Consider the following 23,326-nt stretch of genomic DNA (forward strand, 5'->3'; position numbering starts at 1 on the left):
CCCAGGATCAGCTCCTCCCAGCATCAACTTTGTGCTCTCTCACCAGTTACAGCGACAGCACTGAGGCTGTGGATCGATCACAGACAAGGAATTCAGGCAGACACAGAAATAGGGCTGGGTGAAATCCCAAGCTCTGGGAAGTGCAGGAGGTCAAACCTGGTGAACCTAATGGTCATCCGTTGCCTGAAATCTACAAACTAGTCCACGTCCTTAGTTACCGGCCCACCTTGTGAGACACAAGCTGTATCTCTGACCCCCAGGAGTTGTGTATACAGCACAGTACGTACACGCATTTCAGACAGTAAATGCCAAACCTGTAAACTCTTGCCCTACCGAGAACAGAGTCTAATGGCAAAGCAGGTGTGATCCATGATGGGATACAGACAGCATGGGAAGTGGTAGCGGTTGCTGTGGAATAGGCATCGGTTTACACAGCTTATGAGAGAGAGAACTGGGAGCCGGGAGAGGACCTTGGCATGGAAGAGGAGGTGGCACCAATGCTGAGAGACAAGTAGGGGTGCGTGGTCAGCGTAGCAGAGTTTGGGATGGAAAAAGGGTGCCAGGGAAGGGCAGTAGAGACCAAGGGAGAAGAAGGAGGAGGCTGAAGTCATTGGGGTAGGAGGCTGGTAAAGGATGGAACAGCTTGGTAGCTGAGATGGAAAGGAGGAGGCAGAGCCAGTCTTAGGGGTGGGCGAGCTGGGCAATCGTCCAGGGCCACCATTTTTAAGGGGCCACCGACAGAGCCAGTCTTAGGGGTGGGTCGCGACCGCATTTCGGCCCAACCTCCTGAATCCTCCTCTCAGGTTTCCCTGCTTACTCCCTGATTTTATTTATTTATTTTTTTTGCTTGGCAAATTTTTGTCCGGTATTTTTTTGAAACCATCTGGCAACCCTACGGGTGAGCCGGCCAATTGCTCAGGACTGCCAATTGGTTAGGACCAGCCCTGGGAGGAGGGATGAATTTGGTCATAGATGAAGCAAAATGGTTTGGCAAAAGCTTAACCATGGGGCAGAGGAAAGAGGAGTCTCAGGGCTTGAACGAGGTGAGAGATGGTGCTGCTGTGAAGAAGACACAGAAAAGGAGCAGAGAGGGGATTCTGCCTGACATACAAGCTCTGGTTTGCATACACTGGCTTGTCTGAGGCAGCAGCCACACACCCCAGGAGAAAAGTCTCAGAGGGGAAGCCATGTTAGTCTGAACTGTAAAAGCAAACAAGCAGTCCTGTGGCACTTTAGAAACTAACAAATGTATTCGGTCATGAACTTTTGTGGCTAAAACCCACTTTATCAGATGAGGTGGAGTGGAAATGACAGAATCCAGGGTATATATAACAGCAAAAGAAGTTTACCAGTCAATTGTATGACCAGTGGTAATGAAAATAATTAAATCAGGGTGGATGTGTCTCATTCACAGCATTTGATGTGGAGATGCAAATATCAAAAGCAGAGTGACTGTCTTTGAAGTGCGTTAATCAGTTAATATCTTGATTCAAGCAAATCGGGAGTGTGGAACCTTTTTCAGGTCACTGACCCATGGGAAAAAAATCAGTTGGGGGCCGCACACAAGTGAGAAGCAAAAGAAAAACAAACCAAACCCTCACTGTTGTGGCTCCAGACTGAAAATGAGAAAGACACTCCTGGCATTCCCCTCACACACCAGAGCCTAGTGCCACAACGTCTAACATGTGGCTGGTTGGCCGGCTGAGTGTGGCTAGCTGGCTTGAACAATGTGGCTATTTGGCCAGTTGAGAATGGCTAGGTCGCTGTAGTGGCTACTGCTTCAGAACTGGCTTAGTGGATCCCAGGGTAGTAGATTTTGTGCTCTCCAGCCCCGCGGGCTCCCCAATGGTCGGGGGGAGGGAGGGGGGCAAGAGCCCTGAGCTTCACGGGCCAGATCCAGGCAAGCCTAGGGCTGCATCCGGGCCCTGGGCCTTAGGTTCCCCACCCCTGTGGTAAATGAACTCCAGTTCAGCAGTCTCCCTCTGTAATCGAGTGATAAAATTCCTTTGTAGAAGGATGGCTACTTTTAAAGCCATTATTGAATGTCCAGGGAGGTAAAATGTTCCCCCTCCAGTTGTATGTGTGTCACCATTCTTGATGTCTGATTTGAGTCCATCTATCCTCGTGCAGAGACTGTCCAGTCTGGCCAATATACCTGGCAGAGGGGCATTACTGGCACTTGATGGCATAGACCACATTGGTGGATATGCAGGCGGATAATACCCTGAGGGTCTGGCATCTGTGGCTAGATCCTGTGATGGCGTCGCTACTAGAATCTGTGGACAGAGCTGGCAATGGGGCTTGTTGAGGGGGAGGTTCCTGGGTGCGTGTATCAGTGGTGTGATGTGCGGCTGCTGGGGAGTAGTTGCGTCGAAGGAGAGGAATCAGAGTACAGGCAGGGAGGCAGATTTGGGTTTCTGACAGCCTCAATCAAAGCAAATGAGCTTGGTTAGGTCCCCACCAGGCATCTTTCTATAGTGTTTGAATGGAAATGTCAGAAGTCTTAGCCTGTACATAGGCCAGCGAGACAGCTGCGGAAAGGGGAGGGCAAGTCTCCCAGAAAGAAGAAACTTGAGGCTAAAAACAAGCCATACTCCTGTTAGTGCTCCAACCCCAGGTATTCCTCATGCAACCCCACCTGGAAAGCAGACAGACAGAGACCACCAAACGTGGCTAGATACCAGAGACGGAGGTACAGGAGGGGGGATGGCAAAGACGGATAAGGAGTGGTGTCCCTGGCCTCTGTTTGTCAGAGGGTGGAGATGGATGCAGGAGAGAGATCGCTTGATCATTACCTGTTCTGTTCACTCCCTCTGGGGCACTTGGTGCTGGCCACTATTGGCAGACAGGCTACTGGGCTAGATGGACCTTTGGTCTGACCCAGTACGGCCGTTCTTATGTTTTTATGACATAAAGGCCACCAGCCATGGCTTGAGGAGCTATATTCCTACCTGCTTTCAACACCACATTGGCTGGGAACCAGCTACCACGACCCAGAGACACAAGCTGTAGAAACGCAAGGGGAAGAGAGACTAACGCCTTGGACAACCCAGGCCAACAAAGAAAGCTCAGGGCAAAGGAAAGAAGAAATTAACCCCCCCCCCCTACACACACACACAGCATTGGTCTGCCCTCTGCCATACCTTGCCTCTACACACACACACACACACACACACACACACACACACACACACACACACCCACCCACCCACCCCCATTGGTCTTCCCTCTGCCATACCTTGCCTCTCCACAGAATCGTGCAGCTGTAACCCCACACGGGATCTGGAGGAGTGTTAGTTCCCTCAGTGCTCCCCAAGACAACGCTTTGCTTTTCTAGCCAGGACAACACGTTTTTTGGCTAACCGCCAGCTGGCATCCTCCAAAGAGCCCAGCAGAACAAAACCCCAAATATGCTGCTGTGAGAGCACAGGAAGGACGTTCTCATCCCTTCTGGGCTGCTGATCGTTTCACAGATAAATAACTGACAATAAATCTCCAGATAGAAGAAATCCGGAGTCCTCCATCGAATGGGATGCACCACCCAGCAAGTTAGAAAGATGGCTCTCTAGAAAAATATACCACATGTCTATTTCACACAATTCTCTTTCTCCAAGCTACAGCAGCATTGCCAACGCTCGTCATTTCATGCAAGGCTCATGATATTTGGGGCTTTCCCTAGAACCTCAGCACTGGAAGTCGCGTAAATATAGGAGAATCTCGGCTTGCATTAAAACCAGGAGATGATCTCTGAGCGCCAAGGTGCAGCTGGCCAGCTCTCGTTGTTGCCACAGAGGCAATAGGATCTGGGGGATGTTTTCAAACGTCTACGTTTTGCCTTTGAAAATGTCACCCTTGGTGAATAGGGTGCAGGGGTGTAATTCAAGACAGTTGAGTGCCCTCGCTGGCTCAGTCAGTCTGTATGCTGCTGTAAGGCTAAGTAAGTGACTTTACCTGTCTGTGCCTCGGTTTCTCTCCCCCTCCTCTTTGCCTATTTAGATGGGGAGCTCTTTCAGCCCAGGGGCTGTTTCTCAGTCAATATTTATACAGCACCTGGCGTGGTGGAGCCTCAGTCGTGGTTGGGCCTCCATGCCCGATGGTAACACAACCATCAGAGAACAATAATCTCTGTGACACATAGCTCCTCTTCTGAAACGGCCTCTCCTCCGGGGGGCAATTTCCTGGCTCTGCCTCCGCTGACCAGGATGGGATTCTTGGCGTGTTGCACAGATCAGCTCTTTCGGATTTGGCCTGCAGATGGGCCCTTGTGCGAATAACCTGGTCTATACAGTGATGGGATCTTCATAGAGAGGACAGATACAAACGTGCCACTCGCTCTGCTCCGTCCTTAGCAACAGCAGCACCAGCCTTGCAATTTCCTCTCTAGTTTTTGTACTGCCCCTTTGAATAAAAGGGAGGGGGGATGCAACTAGCCCAGCTCTATGGGACAGCGACTGTCTCTGACAATCTGCTTATGCAGAGCTAGCACAATGGGGTCCCATTAGCATTTCCTGCTCCTTGGCAGCCCTGTAACACAAGTCATGATCGCGGCCTTAAGGTTGTGGAATAAACTTTTTTTTCGCGCGAGGGGAGAGAAGGAGAGGGGGAGACAACCCTGAAGGTTTTTCCCCACCCTGGTTTTTTTTTTATCTGATGAGTTTCTCCACCATTCCAAAGCACATCCAGCAACAGAACAGAAAGCTTTCGGATACTAGCAATGTGAGTCAACTTGCAATTGGAGCATGAAAACTTTGATCCCACTGAGTGAAACGGGAAGTGATGAGAGCAAAGTTATTGTTTCCAACGAGGCATAACAAGAAGAAAGTCACAGAACTGCCTAGAAGGGAAATGGGAGGAGTCGCTGCTGACGGGAGACAGGGCCATGGAGCGTGGATGAAAACAAGACAGACAGACAAGACAACTATATTTAATACTGTATCAGTTTTAGATGCCAGGTTCAAGCAGTTAAGCATTGGCTGAGTAAATATTTGCAGGGTGCAAACAGTGCATGCACACACACTTAACTTGAAACACATGCATAAGTATTTATAGAATCCAGGCCTTAGATTTACTTGGCTGAAGCTTCATAGTAGGCTAAGTGCTGAAAAAGCAAATGAGTTGGTAAACTTGAATCAGTATTGAAGGGCTGATCCAAAAAGACAGCAAGGCTGAACTCGTTAGTAGACGGAGAACTTGCACATTGTGTTTTGCTTATGGACCTGCAAGTTGGTGCACTGGGCCCCATTATGTTTGAAGGCTCAATACAGGTACAACATGTGTTATGCACCTGGGGCTCCTTTGTGTGGTCTTTTCGTGGTGGTGGACATCTTCCCCCCCCCCCCCGGTAGCTCTTTCATCTGCGTCATGAAAGCCCCCATCACACACATCAACTGGGATAAAGCAAAGGCTTTGCAAGATAGTAGACATAGCCAAAACCTCATATGGTGACAAGTCCAACTCCAAAGCTCTGATAGAACATGCAAACTTACAAATAAAAGCTAGGCCAGCCTCCCAAAGGCACTTGGAGAAGAGAGACTCTGCACCAGGAAATCCAAAGTGACACCCTTTGTTTCTACTCTGGATTGTCACTGGTGTAAATCAGCTGGAAACTAGCCCTCTCTGGGTGTCCCCTGGCATGGCTTTAAGCCAGGGTCAGCAGCTGCAGAGGATTAGAACTATACTCATGAGAACAGGCATTTCCCTAACGACATGAAAACCGACTAAGAACATGCATTCTTAGTCAGCTGATCTATTCATCCACTCGATGCAGCTCCAGTGTAAACCCCATTACAACCACTGGGGGAAATATGGCCTTGTTCCATGAAGTATGGAACTCAGGAGATACAACTTTTCCCTATGGAGACAACTTCTCTCCCCTGTAAGTAGGGTTGCCGGGTGTCCGGTTTTGAACTGGACAGTTCAGTATTTGAGCTTTCTGTTCGGGAAACAAATTGACAAAATATAAATGAGAAAATAGAAATGTCCAGTATTTTCTAAATAAGATATAATGTAGATTGTGATGTAATGTCAAGTGTGTCCAGTATTTTTGTTGAAACTACCTGTAAGGGGGAAATTAATTGCTTTTTCAATTAATGTAAAAAATAAATATTGAGCTAAATCAGTCTCAGACCATAGGGCAGAGCTTACAAATACATTATAAAAGAAATTATATTTGCAATTAATTTCTTCCTTCATTTACCTGCCAAGACTCGAGTTCAGGATTCTGTTTCCCAAGAGATGGTGACAATGTAACCCCCCCCCCCAGCGCAGAGAATGTCAGGGGCTGCCCCCTATTGTGAGCTAAGGGGCTAGCGAGGTCATCTACTTTCAAAGGAGAAACACAAGAACTGTTGAACCAGGATCCTGGCAGGTTGAAATAAAAACAGGCAGTCCCCGGGTTACATGGATCCGACTTACATCGGATCCCTACTTACAAACGGGGTGAGGCAACCCCGCACTAGCTGCTTCCCCCCAGCAGACCAGGGAGACGCGAAGCTAGCGCCCCTCCCCCAGCAGACCAGGGAGACGCGGAGTGGCTTTTCTCAGCAGACACCTCAGCTTGAGAATAAAGGACTGAGGGAAGTGAGGTGTGGGAGAATAAAACTGAGCTCTGGAGAAATGTTTGGCTAGAGTTTCCCCTACAATATGTACCAGTTCCGACTTACATACAAATTCAATTTAAGAACAAACCTACAGTCCCTATCTTGTATGTAACCCGGGGACTGCCTGTATTCCAGTTTCCTTCTTGCAACGCCTTTATTTGTCCTTTTAACGCAACGCACGTAGTGTGTGAATGATTTCAAGCCAAGCCCCGTGATGAGCCATGCATGTACAATTCCCATTAAAGTCGATTGGAGCAGACTGCACCTAACAGAGGACAGAATTTCATGTATTGCTGGCTGTAAGGGAAGCAAGTGCCCATCTGGCTCCCTAAGTATTCTCAGAATAACTACGCTCAGCTATCAATATTACATTCGGAAATGACTCCAAAAATCTATTTCGTAGGGGGAATTGCAGTAACACCAGGGCTGTGTCTAGACTGGCCAGTTTTTCCGGAAAATCAGCCGCTTTTCCAGAAAAAACTTGCCAGCTGTCTACACTGGCCGCTTGAATTTCCGCAAAAGCACTGACTTCCTACTATAAGAAATCAGTGCTTCTTGCGGAAATACTATGCTGCTCCCGTTCGGGCAGAAGTCCCTTTTGCGCAAAAGGGCCAGTGTAAAGAGCTGAGATTTGTTTTCCGCAAAAAAGCCCCGATTGCGAAAGTGGCGATCGGGGCTTTTTTGCGGAAAAGCACATCTAGATTGGCCACGGACACTTTTCCGCAAAAAGCGCTTTTGCGGAAAAGCGTCTGTGCCAATCTAGACACTGTTCCGAAAATGCATTTAACGGAAAACTTTTCCATTAAAAGCATTTCCGGAAAATCATGCCAGTCTAGACGTAGCCCACGAGAATACAACTCAGACCAGAGCCCCATTGTGCTAGGCGCTTTACGGATACATATGAAGAGAAAAATCCCTCCCCTGACGAATTTGCAGTCCAGGTACAAGGGACAGTAAAACAGAAGCACACAGAACTGAAGTGATTTGCACCAAGTCCCAACAGGGTGAATGGCAGAGCCAGAAATGTGCAGGTTTTCCGACTCCGGTGCATTAGCGTTAGCTGGGTCCAGTAGGTAAGTGTCCACCTAAGTTTTTCTATGACCTTCCCCCCCAACCCATCTGTCCCAGACAGTCTCCAAACTCCTCCTTAAACAGCTTATTGGAGCTGTTGTTAAAAGCCTTTGAATTTCTCACTATGGACACACACAAATTCCAGTTAAATGTGCCAGTATGGATTTACCTGTAAATAAAACCCCCTCCGGCAAGCCAAACCACCTCCCCCAGTCAGCTAGTGTTGTTCCGTGCAACACAGAACTCAAGGTATGCATGAAATACAGCTTTTCCCTATGGAAAAAGATTCTCTTCCCTGTAAGAGGGAAATGAATTGCTTTTTCAATAAATGTTTAAAAAAACAAAACAAACCACCTTCCTAAGCCGTTCTCAAACCATAGGGGTGAGCTTAGAGCTTACAAATACATTATAAAAGCAATTATATTTGCAATTCATTTCCTCCTTCATTTACCTGCCAAGATTCTGTTGTTTTCCCAAGAGATGGTGACAAACCAAACTACTTTTAGGTTTAGAGAAGCTGTGAGGGAGCCACAAACAACAGCTGGAGGGGGCTGACAGAGGGCAGAATATTGACGTGTGCCCCTACTTTGAAAAAAAGTTCCTATGGTTTTAAAACTGCCATTCTCTCTCATTTCACTTGCACCCCCAGGATTGTCTTTGTACTCTAAAGCATGTTTTAAGAACAGATGATACGAGAACCAGGTCTTTTATTGCTTAAGAAAGAGATTCATGTTTTCAATTCAATTCCCCTGCCATTTTTTAAAAAGTTATGTATTCTTTTATCATTTTTCTGCCATGTATTTATCAGTCGCCACACTGCAGTCGCGTGAAAGTTTTATTCACCTAGCGCGTGTGATTTTCCTGTTTAGAAAACTTGATATTAGAGAGAGAGAGAGAAAGGAATCACCACTCTTTTAACACCACTTCATTGCTTAAAAGCTGCCCACATAAAGGACACCAATCTCTGGGACTCCTTTGCTCTAACCCAGAGACCATCTGGTGGGGTGTGTTTAAATCAAGTGTTCAGGATTCAATTATGCCTCCCCTCCCCCTCTCCTCAAACAAACCCTTCAGCCAAACAAAGAACTGAAGTCGCCCAGCCCGTGACATCAAACAGAAAGAGCAGATCTGAAATTGAGGAATTTTCCATTATCCCCTCAGCATTATGCAAGAGCAACAAACAAGAACGAGTAGCCGAGACGGGCTTTCGGGAACTGCTGTGGGAACAGGAAGAATTTGGAAGCTGAAAGCGGCGGTGTAGGATGTCAGGCAGCTCTGGGGAGCCCCAGCGCCTGGCCAGGCAGAGTGACTGGAATTATTCCGCACTATTCAGTGTGAAAAGCTCCTTCGGTCAATTACTTCCTATGGGAGGAAGTGAAGGCCTGAGTTTATCAGCCCTTCACCAGCCACGTGTGACTGGCCTGGGCACTTAGGCCTGGCTCCGCATCAGGATTCTAGCCAAAGGGCAGGATATTGGCACTTGCCACATCCCTTCCAGTTGCCTGGCTGCTTCAATGGGATGCTGGTTATCGCACTAGCCATCACGGAGCGGCTTTTAAGCTACCCATGAACACCACCATTTCCACAGTTGCCTGCCCGCAGCAGGGCCTTGCCCGAGCAAGGAAGTTAGGGGAAAAACTCCCCACGGGGGCTGCAACAGCGGATGGAAGCCTTTGCATAGACCGCGAACATTCCAATGAGCTTTAAGCCAGTGGTGCCCACAACCGCCAATCAAAAGCCAAGCCCCGCCCCCATTGCTGGGGGCCATATAAGCCAACCTGGCAAGCAATGACAGTAACCACAGTCCTCTGGCTCCAAGCCCGGAGCTAGAGCTCCAGAGGGGAGAATTTCTCGCCATGCATGTAGACGTGGCCACCCGCGCGGTGTAATTAACTAGTTTCTTTGTGCTACAGACCTCGCTAGAGCAGAGCCCTTGCGCAGCACCGGGCTCAAACTCCAGCCGCAGGTGCTTCCTCACAGCCGTTTCCTATCAGAGCCTGCTAGGATTCCAGCAGCGTGAACTTCTCAGAGCAGTGCCCGGCCGCTCCTGGCAGGGTCCCCTGAGATTCCAGGTTGCAGGAAAGCAGCCTGCATCCTGCCACGTTAACGATTCTTTCAGGCACTATGAAGTCATCTCTCCCGGGGATGCTATTTGCAATGGCCATCAAGCACTAAGACACCCTCATGCCATCAGTTCTCTTTTGCGGCTCCTGGTGCCCATTTCTTTCCTCCTCCAGGGAGTTGCAGGGCTTTGTCCTTCCTCCCCCGCCCACAACATTATCTCAGCTGGTCTCTCTGGTTAAATACACCAGGGACTCCAACAGGTGCTAGTGTGTCACATTCTAATGCAATTATTAACGCAGGCACATCCTGTTTCCAGCAGATGGTACTTGTGTTTGGGATACTCAAGGCACTGAACGGCGGAGCAGGAGGCTGCACAGGGGCTGCCTCGGTCTAGCCCTCAGGCACACAGCACGTAACAACTCAGCTGCAGTTCTGCCAGCCAAGAATGGCACTAGACGAGAGATGGCAGTGCCAGAGCTCCAGCAGAGAGCATCTTCAGTCCAACACCACCCCTCCCCCAGCTCTGGGCCTGCTCACTGAGTTACCTGACGTGGGCCCACTCTGGGCTCACACCAGCAGTGACTTCAACGGAAAATATGGGGGAAAACCTTAATTGCAGTTATTTCTGAGCTATCTGGGTGGGGAGGGAAATGGCATTATTCAGCCATTAAGAGAGCAGAGATTTTGGGACCCCCCTTACTCAGACATGTACAAAGTCAGTGAAAGTGTCCCCTGTAAACATTCCTCTGACCTTCCATTCCTGCAGTGGGTGGAGAGGGGCAATACTGGGGAGAAGTGTCATTCCAGGGATGTCGGCACAGCCCCTGGCCTAAGGCCTCCGAGCTACTCCAGTCTAGGCTCTGATGGTGGGCCGAGGGGAGCCAGAGTGCAGTGCGCTCAAGCTACACCCCGGCCTCCACTGGGCAGTGAGGAACTGTGCCCAGAGGCCTTGGAAAAAATCTGCCCCAGGGTACGGAATGCTGGGGGAGGGGGAACAGGAGCAGAACTGTGGGAGGGAAGGGCAGAACGGGGTGGGACTGCAGAGGGAAGGGGTGTAGAGGGTCGCAGCAGGATGTTCTTCAGTTCGGTTCTCAGCTCCACCCCAGCCCCAATTTCCCCTTTCCCTCTTGTTAATCAGACTTCACGCTGAGAGGGTTTGTGCTCTATACCTCCCTTTTTATTAAAAAAACCCAACAATTTACAGCAGAGAACTTCTGACCAGCCTTCTGCTTCATTCTCTTGGTGTAGGGTTCCTAGTCCAATTCCTGCTGAGATTTTCTTCCTAGCCATCTTCTGCGCCCTGCAAGTTCACTCTGGTCCAGGACCTCACCAGGAGCTTTTCTTGTGGGGGGGTGGGCTGGGATGAGAGGAAGTGGCATAGTGGCCCCTCCCTGTCGCTCCTGGATGCACCACTTGGTGGTAGATGCTGCTGCTGCCAGCAGGGGCAGGACTTTGCCCGACTCCAGAGGCACACACTGCTAGAGGTGGTGGCAGTGAATTCCCCACCTTCCCAGGGCAGTGGGGCTGAGGCTTTGGGCTTCAGCCCTAGGGAGGCAGAGGGGCAGGCTCCGGCTATGGGGCTTTGTGCTCTAGCCCTGGGTTCTGGGTGCATGACAACAGGCCGCAGGCTCCAGCCTCATGGGTTCAGGCTCCATCCGCCATTCATGGAGCTCCAAGCTCCAGCCCCCAGGTATTTTTGAAAACAACAGGAGAGCAGCCACCAGCAAAAGTTGGCAACTGCACTGTAAAGCTGCCATAAAATTTGTGCTGAGAATCCCTGAGTGGGGAACTCCCCTAAGAACTCTGGGATTCTAGGAAAGTGGTTTTGGAAATTACAAGAGGAGCAATTTGAAAATGATTTTGCTGAGCATGCTCAGCTCAGTGCTTCCCTCCCCGAGGCTTATGGGCACGGCTCTAGGCGAGGGTGGGGAGGTGCATGTGAAAACAGGCTCCTGGATCCCGGAGGTTGTAACTGACGAGGCAAGGCTTGGAACGAAGCAGCTTTTCATTTCCAGCGACCTTAGTCTCGGAGACACCTATGGGGAGATCTCTTTGCCTGCAATTAAATCCTGTGCAGTGATTTACAAGAGCCCAATGGACCGCCTTGCATTAGGACAAGAACATAAACAATATGACTTTTGGCAAGTGTTTCTAGGATTGGGATTTTAAACAGGAACATTAGTTGTGTACGGAAAAAAAATCAGATGATAACAGCAGTTGTACAAGTCCCTCTTGGGATGAATAAATTATGGGAATTACAAAATGGCAAAACTGGATAAGTAATTTCTGAGAAAAGAATCATAGAATCATAGAGCTGGAAGAGACCTCAGAAGGCCATCAAGTCCAGCCCCCTGGCCTGGGCAGGACCAATCCCAACTAAATCAACCCGGTCAGGGCTTTGTCAAGCTGAGACTTAAACACCTCTAGGGATGGAGACTCCACTACTTCCCTAGGTAACCCATCCCAGTGCTTCACCATCCTCCTAGTGAAATAGTTTTTCCTAATATCCAACCTGGACCTCTCCCACCACAACTTGAGATCATTGCTCCTTGTTCTGCCATCTGTCACTACTGAGAACAGCCTCTCTCCATCCTCTTTGGAACCTCCCTTCAGGAAGTTGAAGGCTGCTAACAAATCTCCCCTCACTCTTCTCTTCTGCAGACTAAACAGACCCAACCCCCTCAGCCTCTCCTTGTAGGTCATATGCTCCAGCCCCCTAATCATTTTGGTAAAATTACAAGACAGCCAGCCCCATATATGACCAGCCTCCTGGGCTAGTCACGAAGGAGAGTGTGGCGTGAACGGACATAGAAAATAAACTGAGTGGTTCCTTCCAGTTAGGACTAACTGGCACAGCAATGAGAGCAAAGCTTGCACTTGCTTTGCCTTTGCTCTACATTATCAGTCTGGGGCGTTAAACAAAGGACGTCAGACTCCAGGAAGGCCAGCCCTTGGCGGGGAGATGTCCACAGGGGAAGAAGGAATCCGGACCTGTGCGTCTATTGCATGCTGAGCTACTGAGGGGCCTCACGGAGGGTTATTACTGACAGCAATGCAGGTTTGCCTCAGGTTTGCCTTTAGCGCTGACAGATACACCTTGTGCTGTTGGATGCAGTGGCAGTCCCAGCGTTACGAATTCATTATCAGTGTTTGTGTAGCCTGCTACTTTTCTCTGTTGTCCACTGTTCCCATCATGCTTTGCAGTTTGTAGGGCATTCCGGCGATAATGAATGTCTCTCCATTTTGATTCTAGTTTTTAAATCGCAGTTATGTTGCGGACTCGCCTTCGGTGGTAACGGCCCCTACTGTCACTCACAGCTCTCCTGAAGTTCTACCTTTGGGACAAACCTCGTCCTTGCAGCTGGCGTGATGCATCGCTGGGTGTGCTTTTCCTCGGAGCAAAATTTGTTCCACCATTGTTCAAGTTACAGGAAGAAGGAGGAGTTTAAAAACCTTGCTCGTGAATAGGTAAATCAAACGCAGCTGAACTTTAACACTGCACAGGTGGGATTTCCTAAGGCACTCAACCTGGGCCTGAAGTCACCGGGAATTTTAAGATGGGCTTTGGCAGCACAGTTGGGCCAACTCTGAGCACCGCTGAAAATCCTCTTCTATGTACAGTTAAACCTTATCATAGAATCATAAGGATGGAAGAGACCTCAGGAGTCATCGAATCCAAAGCAGGGCCAACCCAACTGAAACATCCCAGCCAGGGCTTTGTCAAGCTAGGACTTAATCTTAGGGAAGGAGATTCCACCACCTCCCTAGGGAACCCATCCCAGTGTTCACCACCCTCCTAGGGAAATAGTTTTTCCTAATATCCAACCTAGATCTCCCCCACTGCAACTTGACATCTCGGTCTGACATCTGTCACCACTGAAAACAGCTTCTCTCCATCCTCTTTAGAACCCCCCTTCAGGAAGTTGAAGGCTGCTATCAAATCCCCCCTCACTCTTCTCTTCTGCTGACTAAACAAGCCCAAATCCCTCAGTCTCTCCTCGGAGGTCATATGCTCCAGCCCCCTAATCAGTTTGATTGCCCTCGGCTGGACGCTCTGCAATGCATCCACATCCTTTCTGTAGTGGGGGACCCAGAATTGGACGCAATACTCCAGACGTGGCCTCACCAATACTGAATAAAGAGAAATAATCACTTCTCTGGATCTGCTGGAAATTCTCCTCCTAATGCACCCTAGTATGCCATTAGCCTTGTTGGCTACAAGGGCACACTGTTGATTCATATCCAAGTTGTCATCCACTGTAATCCCCAGGTCGACTTCTGATGAACTGCTACTTAGCCAGTCAGTCCCCAGCCTGTACCAATGCTTGGGATTCTTCCATCCCAAGTGCAGGACTCTACACTTGTCCTTGTTCAACCTCATCAGATTTCTTTTGGCCCAATCCTCCAATTGGTCTAGGTCACTCTGGACCCCTATCCCTACCTTTCAGCGTGTCTACCTCTCTCCTTAGCTTAGTGTCATCTGCAAACTTGCTGAGGGTGCAATCCATCCCCTCATCCAGGTCATTAATAAAGATGTTGAACAAAACTGGCCCTAGAACTGATCCTTGGGGTGCTCCACTTGAAAAGGACTGCTGGCCAGACATCAAGCTGTTGATCACTACCCGTTGGGCCTGACAGTCTAGCCAGCTTTCTATCTATCTTGCAGTCCATTTATCCAAGCCATACTCCCTTAACTTGCTAGCAAGAATATTATGGGAGACCATATCAAAACTTTGCTAAAGTCAAGAAAGATCACATCCACTGACTTTCCCCTACCCACAGAGCCAGTTACCTCATCATAGAAGCTAATCAGATTGTCAGGCATGACTTGCCCTTGGTGAAGCCATGCTGACTATTCCTGATCACATTCCCCTCTTTCAAGTGCTTCAAAATAGATTCCTTGAGGATCCCCTCCCTCCATGATTTTTCCAGGGACTGAAGTAAGGCTGACTGGTCTGTAGTTTCCTGGATTGTCCTCCTTCCCTTTTTTAAAGATGGGCACTACATTTGCCTTTTTCCAGTCATCCGGGACCTCTCCTGATCTCCATGAGTTTTCAAAGATAATGGCCAAAGGCTCTGCATTGACATTTGCCAACTCCCTCCGTACCCTCGGATGCATTAAATCTGGGCCCATGGATTTGTGTATGTCTCACTTTTCTAAATAGTTCTTAATCTGTTCTTTCTCCACCAAGGGCTGCCCACCTCCTTCCCATACTGCGTTGCCTAGTGCAGTAGTCTGGGAGCTGACTTTGTCTGTGAAGACAGCGGCAAAAAAAGCCTTGAGTACTTCAGCTTTTCCCAAATCATGTGTCACCAGGTTACCTCCCTCATCCAGTAAGGGTCCCACACCCTTTCTGATCATCCTCTTATTGCTAATATGCCTGTAGAAATCTTTTTTGTTACCCTTCACAACCCTTGCTAGCTGCAATTCCAACTGTGCTCTCGCCTTCCTGATTACTCCCCTGCATTCTTGAGCAATATATTTATACCCCTCCCTAGTCCTCTGTCCAAGTTTCCACTTATAAGCTTCCTTTTTGTGTTTAAGATCACCAAGGATTTCACTGCTAAACCAACCTTGCTGATAAAAGGCTTCCCATGGTAAACGAAGTCAATCAACCATAAGGTCTGGTCTACAATAAAAAGTTACATCCACTCAGCTATGTTACTAAGGCATCTGTGAAAAATTCACACCCCTAAGCATCATAGTTAAGAACATATAAACGGCTGTACTGGAAAAGACCAAAGGTCCATTTAGCCCAGCAGCCTGTCTGCCATCAGTGGCCAGCTCCAGGTGTCCCAGAGAGGGTGGACCGAAGACAATGATCAAGCAATTTGTCTTGCACCATCCCTCTCCAGCCTCTGACAAACAGAGGCCAGGGACACCATTTCTATCCCCTGGCTAATAGCCTTTTATGGACCTAACCTCCATGAATTTATCTAGCTTCTCTTTAAACTCTGTTATAGTCCTAGCCTTCACAGCCTCCTCTGGCAAAGAGTTCCACAGGTTGACTATGCACTGTGTGAAGAACTTTCGCTTATTAGTTTTAAACCTGATACCCATTAATTTCATTTGGTGTCCTCTAGTCCTTATTTTATGGGAACTAATGAATAACTTTTCTTTATTCACCCTCTCCACACCACTCATGATTTTATAGACCTCTATCATATCCCCCCTCGGTCTCCTCTTTTCCAAACTGAAAAGTCCCAGTCGCTTTAGCCTCTTTTCATATGGGACCCGTTCCAAACCCCTAATCGTTTTAGTTGTCCTTTTCTGAACCCTTTCCAAGGCTAAAATATCTTTTTTTGAGGTGAGGAGACCACATCTGTACACAGTATTCAAGATGTGGACGTACCATAGTTTTATACAGGGGCAGTAAGATATTTTGTGTCTTATTTTCTATCCCTTTCTTAATAATTCCTAACATCCTATTTGAATTTTTGACTGCCGCTGCACACTGTGTGGAAGTTTTCAGAGAACTATCCACGATAACCCCAAGATCTCTCTCCTGATTTGTGGTAGACAAATTAGCGCCCATCATACTGTACGTATAGTTGGGGTTATTTTTTCCAATGTGCATTAATTTACACTTAGCCACATTAAATTTCATTTGCCATTTTGTTGCCAATTACATTTGCCATCTGTGAAAAATCCACACCCCTAAGCATCATAGTTAAACTAACCTAATCCCTGGTAAAGATAGCACTAAATCAGTGGAAGAACTAGTCCATCACATCCCTACCACCTCTCAGGGCAGTGGATTATCTATACCATTGGGAGAGGTTCCCATTGACATAGGCTGCGTCCAGTGCTTTTTTTTTTGTCCAGTGCTGGTACTCCAGGGGAAAAGTTGTTGTGCTCTGACTGGAGGTGCCGGCACTGCATCTGGAGGTGCTGGCACTGTGTACCGGGAAGTATCATCACAAAAAAAAAAACCCCACTGGCTGTGTCTTCACCAAAGCTCTGCGGCTGTGCTCTCCCATAGCAAATCAGGTATAAACAAGCCCTAATTTCCCTGCATGTGTGTTAGCTTTGCAGAACTCAGTTTGCATTCCAATCATTTCAACACATCAGATCAATGTTCATTTTAACCATTTTTTCTCCTAATTTTTATCTATTGAATTTTCACAGTTACAGGAAATTAAGATTACGGGGGTAGGGGTCACACAGTTATTTAATTACCATCTAGATTAAGGTCTCAATCAGCATTTTTCCTTATCTGTAAATTTCTATCATCAATGAAAATATTTCCCCCTCATCTGTTTGCATGTGTACCATGAGCTTGAAGTTTACGGACATTTGCCAGTGCAAATCTAATCTTTCCAAGCCTACACATATACAATGCTGAATTTCATCTTTTCCTGTACCCACATACCTGTTCAACATAAAACGTGTGGAGTAGCAAGAAAATGTAACTATGTGAAAGCAAAGCATTGGAGGTAGATGGGATTTGCGTATCTAAGTGCTTGCCCAAACAGGAAGTTTAACCAGTTGTGCCAGTATAGTTAAACCGATATAACCCCACATGTGAACACTTATTCTAGGGTAAGAGGGACTTTTTTGGCTTAGTTTAAACAGCTACGAAATTGACATAAGATAAACTGACAATAGCCACCGTAGTTCTTTAAATCTGTGCCTCCCGTTCTAGCGGTATAGCTTTCCCATGCAGACAGTCATGAACAGACTGCTGGAATTGCACAACTCTATTTTGCACAGCTCCACAGTGCTGCAAGCTTTTTCTTCTTCATTTTTAAACAAGGGAATTAAATGCAAGGTACCTAACTTAAAGCAATGCTGGAAATGCGCTTTTATTGGGCAGGAACTGCAGTTGTAATGGGTAAACTTAATTCATCCGTGCTGTACTTGCAGAAATCTGGACTACAAGGGAGGCTGTTAAGGTAGTAAATTAATACAGAGACAGCCTGATATGCAACCATGCCTTAATTGTAAAAGCATTTTTCTGGACACAGTTTAAGTCTTGTCAACCTGGATCTCACCAGAGTCTCCCATGCAGACTCACTTGCAGTAGACACCTAAACACTTCAGATCAAGTACTTAGATGTCCAAATGACTGAAAATGTAGCCACATATAATTATGGCCTAAAACTTTACCAGTAATTATTTGTGGATGCAAATGGGGAAGGCAAGCTTTTGAACATTTGTCCCATTTTTAAAAACAGACAAGGAAACACAGCTACAAGGATTTCAACTTTTGCACTTCCTAACTTTGTCACTGTAAGTTTGCAACCTTAGCATCGCATTTACATGAAAGTTTGCATGCATTTATATTTAGGATTTATGCAGCTTGTTTGCCCTTAAGGCTTAAAACTTCATTTTCACTGCCTCGTACCTCTCCAAACACACACACCTTTTAGGGCTTATCCTAAAGGTGAGCTCTCTGTGTGTGCGTGATCTTAGAGATTAACATATTTATTATGGCATAAGCTTTCGTGGGTAAAACCCACTTCATCAGATGAATTGGAGTGGAAGTTACAGAAGCAGGAGTGTATATGAGGAAGTTGCTTGTGTTAATGAAGCTAATCAAGTCAGGCTGGAAATGGGTCACTCATAGCATTTGGTGTGGAGATGTGAATATTCAGAGAGGAAATTGCCTTTGTAATGCATTAACCAGTTGAAATCCTTATTCAGTCCTAAGTTGATAGAGTTGAATTTGAAAATGAATTCCAATTCAGCTGTCTCCCTTTGTAACCAGTTTTTGAAATTCTTTTGTGCAAGGATGGCTACTTTCAAATCCATTACTGAATGTTCAGGGAGGTTAAAGTTTGTTTTGCAATATAAATAATTCAGGCATTCACTCCCAAGTATTAATAACCTCAGATGCCCTAACGATTGATCTAAACTAGTGCTTGGGTTACAGTAATAATAAAAAATAATTTTAAATAAATTGTTGGCATCATGTAACCTGGAGAGATATTGTTCTTTGATTATCATTCTCTGTCACTTACCTCTAGCAAACCATCTCTATCCTACAGAAAGAGTCTTCTATTATTATTCTGCCTTTAAAGTGTAATAGTTCACGTCACTGCTTGAAGCTCAAGATAATCAAACAGAAACAGATGGGATTTGTTTAAAGTCTCATCATTAGAGACATGCTATTCATACAGGAGTAGGCCTCAACATTCTATCCAGATCAGAGTGGACCGATTTAAATAGCCCATTTTAAAATCAGCAAGCAGAGAAATCCTTGAATTAAAACTGATTTGAATCTTGTTTTGCATTGGCACTTATTAGTTTCCCTAAAGAATGATTCATTCTCATTGCTAGGTAACCTTTAAAACATGTCTATTTCCAACTAATTACAGTCTTTATACTACAGTTAGCACTTCTTTTTGATAACCAAAAAGATACAAAATGTCTATGCATTTTTAATCAATGCAATAGCTTGAGATGTAATCAGAGTCTTATTTTTTACATTTTTATTAGAAAATGGTGACTGATGCATTTTTTATTTACTAGATTTTTTTTTTTTTTACTTGTGATTTCTGTCAAGCTGCATTTGGATGGAAATTTGAACTCAACTCAAAATGCACAAAATCAATTATCTCCATTATACTGGACTTACAAGAGAAAATATACATTTATCAGAAGACATTTTGCATTTAAAACTAGATGGCTTATTAAGCAAAGGAAGTTTGCCTGACGTTAGTGAATTGAACTTATGTTTCTGGTCACCACATCCTTCAAGGTTTTAGAACTCGAAGTTCTCATCCTCTCACACCTCATTTTTATTCATAGATTAGAAGAAGAAGCTCTCTTGGCTCCCAATTGCTTTCTCGACTTCGAATGAGCTAGTGATTGAACAAAGAGAGCCGAATAAACTGAAATGGAGAAAATACTCTCTCTGCACTAGTAGAAGAGGCTACTAATGTCCAAAGCTAGTTTAGCTTTTTAACAAACTCTGGTTCCAAGTGTTTAGCCGATGCTTTCCAGAAGTTCAGTGGTTTGACTTTCATTTAAAAATGCTGGCAGCAAACACGGATTAAATGAATTTTGTTACTAAGTTTAGGCCTTAAACATAGATTGCTACAATTTTTAAATGTTTATTTTTTAAGGAAAAAGTGTTTTAAAATCCTTTAGAAATCTGATTTTTTTTCATTTTAAAAGATTATTTTGATCTACTTTAGTAAGAACACACAAGAAGATGGAGTTCCCATGCCAGCAAACAAACAATCACAGAGTTAAACAAAAAAAAGGACAATTGTTTCAGTGGTTAATCGGGATGCAAAGAACTAGTCAACTCGCCGATTAGCAAATGCTTATTGGATAGTCAACAGGCTAGTCGACTAGTTGCTTACCCCCTCCCCTTGCTGCTTCTATCAGCGGAAGTGGGAGGGGGTAGAAGAGGGAGTACACTTCAAAGTGGCACCCCAGGCTCCATGCAATGCTGCCACTTTGAAACGCCGCATGCAGCCTGGGGCCAGCTGAGGTGTCCCCAAGCTGCATGTGGCGTTTCAAAGTGGCAACACTGCATGGATTCCGGGATCAGAGGGGGTGACCTGGGTTCCATTCGGCACTTTCATCGTTGAAGTGCTGCAAAGGCAGAGGCGCCCTATCGACTAATCAAACAGTCACTGCAAAATGCATCAACTTTTTGATGCGTCAATTAGTTGATATTTAATATCCTTAGCGGTTAGGATTCTAGTCTGAGTCATGGAAGAGCTGGATTCAATTCCCTGCCCAGCTGACCCTGGGAATATCACAGTCTCTGCGCCTTCGTTTCCCATCTCATAAGGGAGATCTCATTAAAGATGGTGAAGCACTCTGATATTATGAGGACAAAGGGCCATATTTCTAAGAGATGGAATTAATGGCTACAGCAACAGACTGCAACATATGTGCAGAGAGATCCCAGCAATGACTAGCACTCTCACAACCCGCAAGCGCCTCTTCTCTCCCCTTGTCCCTGCCATGGTTTATCTACTCCCAGCTGCACTTCAGATTAGTTCATTCCTTGTGTCTATCACAGCAGATGCAAGTTTGGGGGACGGGGAGAGAAATCGGAATGAGAAGAGAGTGGTGGCGTGCGGACATGCTTGGAAAGAGCATTCCAGGGCCTTCTCTCCTCAGCAGAAGATTAAACCCAAATCACGTTCATGCTGACATCTTAATGGCACAAAAATCAGGGAATCCAGAGATTAAGCCTAATTGTGCCCTGCTTTTACACACTGCAGTAGGGTCTTATGTGACAGGGCCATAAATCAGAACCTCACGGAACAGTCAAACAGTATGACAGAAAAGAATCCGTTGCCTCCCTTAGGCTAGTTCTTCAAAAAAATCCATGTAAATAAGAGGGAATTGTACACAGGTGTGTGTGTGTGTGTGTGTGTGTGTAAGAAATACAGCAGCTTTTCAATGGTACGCCTTACAGTTACACCTTAGTTTAGAACAGGAAGTGAGCAATCAATTCTACTAGGGATGTTAAAAACCAGTTAATTAGGTAACCATGTAACTGTGGAAAATTTCAGCTGTTATACAGCCAGCTCCTTGGGAGCAGAGCTGGCAGCCAGTGGGTACCAGGAACCAGCTCCCAGCTCCACTCTCGGGGAGCCAGCCACTGTGGGCTCTACAGGATAATATTTATACTGCAGAAGACACAGTGTGGGGCAGAAGTCGGCTCCCACCTGCCAGTCCCACTCCTGGGGAGCTGGTTGCTATTCGGCTGCTGCCTCTGATACAGAGGCAGCAGAGCAGGGCGGCAGCCAGCTCTCCAGGAGCCAGTACATGCCAGAGACCAGCTTTTAAGCTGGCTTCTGGTGTGTATTGGCTCCCGGACCATCTGGGGGGGGGGGGGAAGGATCAAAATGGTAATATCCATTTATGCGAGGGCAAGGGGAGAGAATGGGATGCAGTGATAGCATTACCCAGAAATTCTACTGTAGCCTGAATAACATCCACAGATATTATAGAGTCATAGAACTGGAAAGGACCTCAAAAGGTCATCTAGTCCAGTGGTGCGCAACCTTTTTTCATTCGTGACCCCCCGAACTGCCAGATGGTGTCACCCAAATTTGTTGAAAAAAAAACAAAAAAACCCCAAAACAACCACAAGTGGCAGGAACATTTTGTTGAGCAAATATAGTCGAAATCTCTTTAATTGCTGAGCCACTCTCCTGCCACTCCCTCCATCCCCGCCGCATGTCCATCGGATCACAGCGCTGCGACCCCTCACAAAGACAGCCGTGATCCCCTTGGAGTTGCACACCACTGATCTAGTCCAGTGTTTCTCAACCTTTTTTTATAAACTACCTCTTTAAAAAAATATTATAAGTACTCTCAGTACCTATTTTCAGACACACAAAATTTTTTTCTTCCATTGCAACACATTTGTTTAAACAACTTAATTGTAGCTGGGGGGGGCGATGAAATTTTCGGGTGTAAAAAGGACCAAAACAATAAAGCGCTGTCAAACTTAAAACAAAAATTCTGTTTTCTCCACATTTCAGTTGCGTTGATGTACCCCCCCAGACTTTTCTCAAGTACCCTTGAGGGTACTTGTACCACTGGTTGAGAAACACTGATCTAGTCCAATGCCCCCCCCCCCCACACACACAGCAGGACTACGTATTATCTAGATCATCCCTGACTGTTATGTAACCCCACTCTTAAAAATAAACAAGCAGACTGCCATTTGTAGCATAAAAATCTGTAGACACACTATCAAGGTCAAAATGGATAGAATTATTTTTTTCTAGTTCAGAAGAACCATTAGTTCTTTTCCCCTACAGGCCTCTCCTTGGATTTTTGAGTCTTGAGTGCTGAATAGATTTCTGCTTCCTAGTGCAACAGTAGTAACCAAGGGTTTTGTAAGTCTCCCCTGAGAGACTGAGGTAACAGAGTTTACCTGTGAATCTCAGTCAAGCCAGGCTTTCTCCGCAACAACAGTTTGAAGGTAACAAAAAGAAATTGACATCAAGTTTAATAAGTAATGGCGAGGTAGCCGTGTTAGTCTGAGCTTGATAAAACGAAAGAGAAAAAATTATGTAGCACTTTAAAGACTAACAAGATAGTTTATTAGGTGATGAGCTTTTGTGGGGCAAACCACAAAAGAAGTGGACCCACTGAAGAAGTGGGTCTGCCCCACGAAAGCTCATAATAAACTATCTTGTTAGTTTTTAAAGAGGTACATATTTTTTTTCCTTTTGTTTAATGTGGAGCCCTGATTTACACAGGCATTCTATCTATTGCAGTTTATCGATAACATCACAAGAATCATCTTGATTTGTAGAGCAGTTTCTGATCATTGATAAGAATAAAAAGTTTAGACAGGTCACGAACCAGCCAGGAACTCGGACATAGTGGAGGAGTAAGATGTGAGGGTAATTAATCACTGGAACACTTTTGCAAGGAGCAGGGTGGATTTTCCATCACTGATCAGTTTTAAATTACAATTGGATTTTTTCCCAAAACGCTCTTCTAGGAATTATTTTGGGGAAGTTTCCTGGCCTGTATTATAGATTTGTCATACCCGATTGGAGCACTGATCTGAGACAGGCAGCACTAATTAAGGATTCAGAAGACGAGAAAAAACTGTAATACTTTGGACAATTGTGCAATAATGTGACAAGGAGAATTA

General features: G+C 46.1%; 1 protein-coding gene across 1 annotated transcript in view; it reads right to left on the reverse strand.

Moving 5' to 3' along the window:
- PTPN9 (protein tyrosine phosphatase non-receptor type 9) overlaps positions 1-23,326 on the reverse strand; it is a 63,434-nt gene that overhangs the window by 36,884 nt on the left and 3,224 nt on the right. The window lies entirely within an intron of this gene.

This window comes from Pelodiscus sinensis, chromosome 14 (genome assembly GCF_052426305.1).
Source record: "Pelodiscus sinensis isolate ZL-2025 chromosome 14, ASM5242630v1, whole genome shotgun sequence".
NCBI classification, from domain to species: Eukaryota; Metazoa; Chordata; order Testudines; family Trionychidae; genus Pelodiscus; species Pelodiscus sinensis.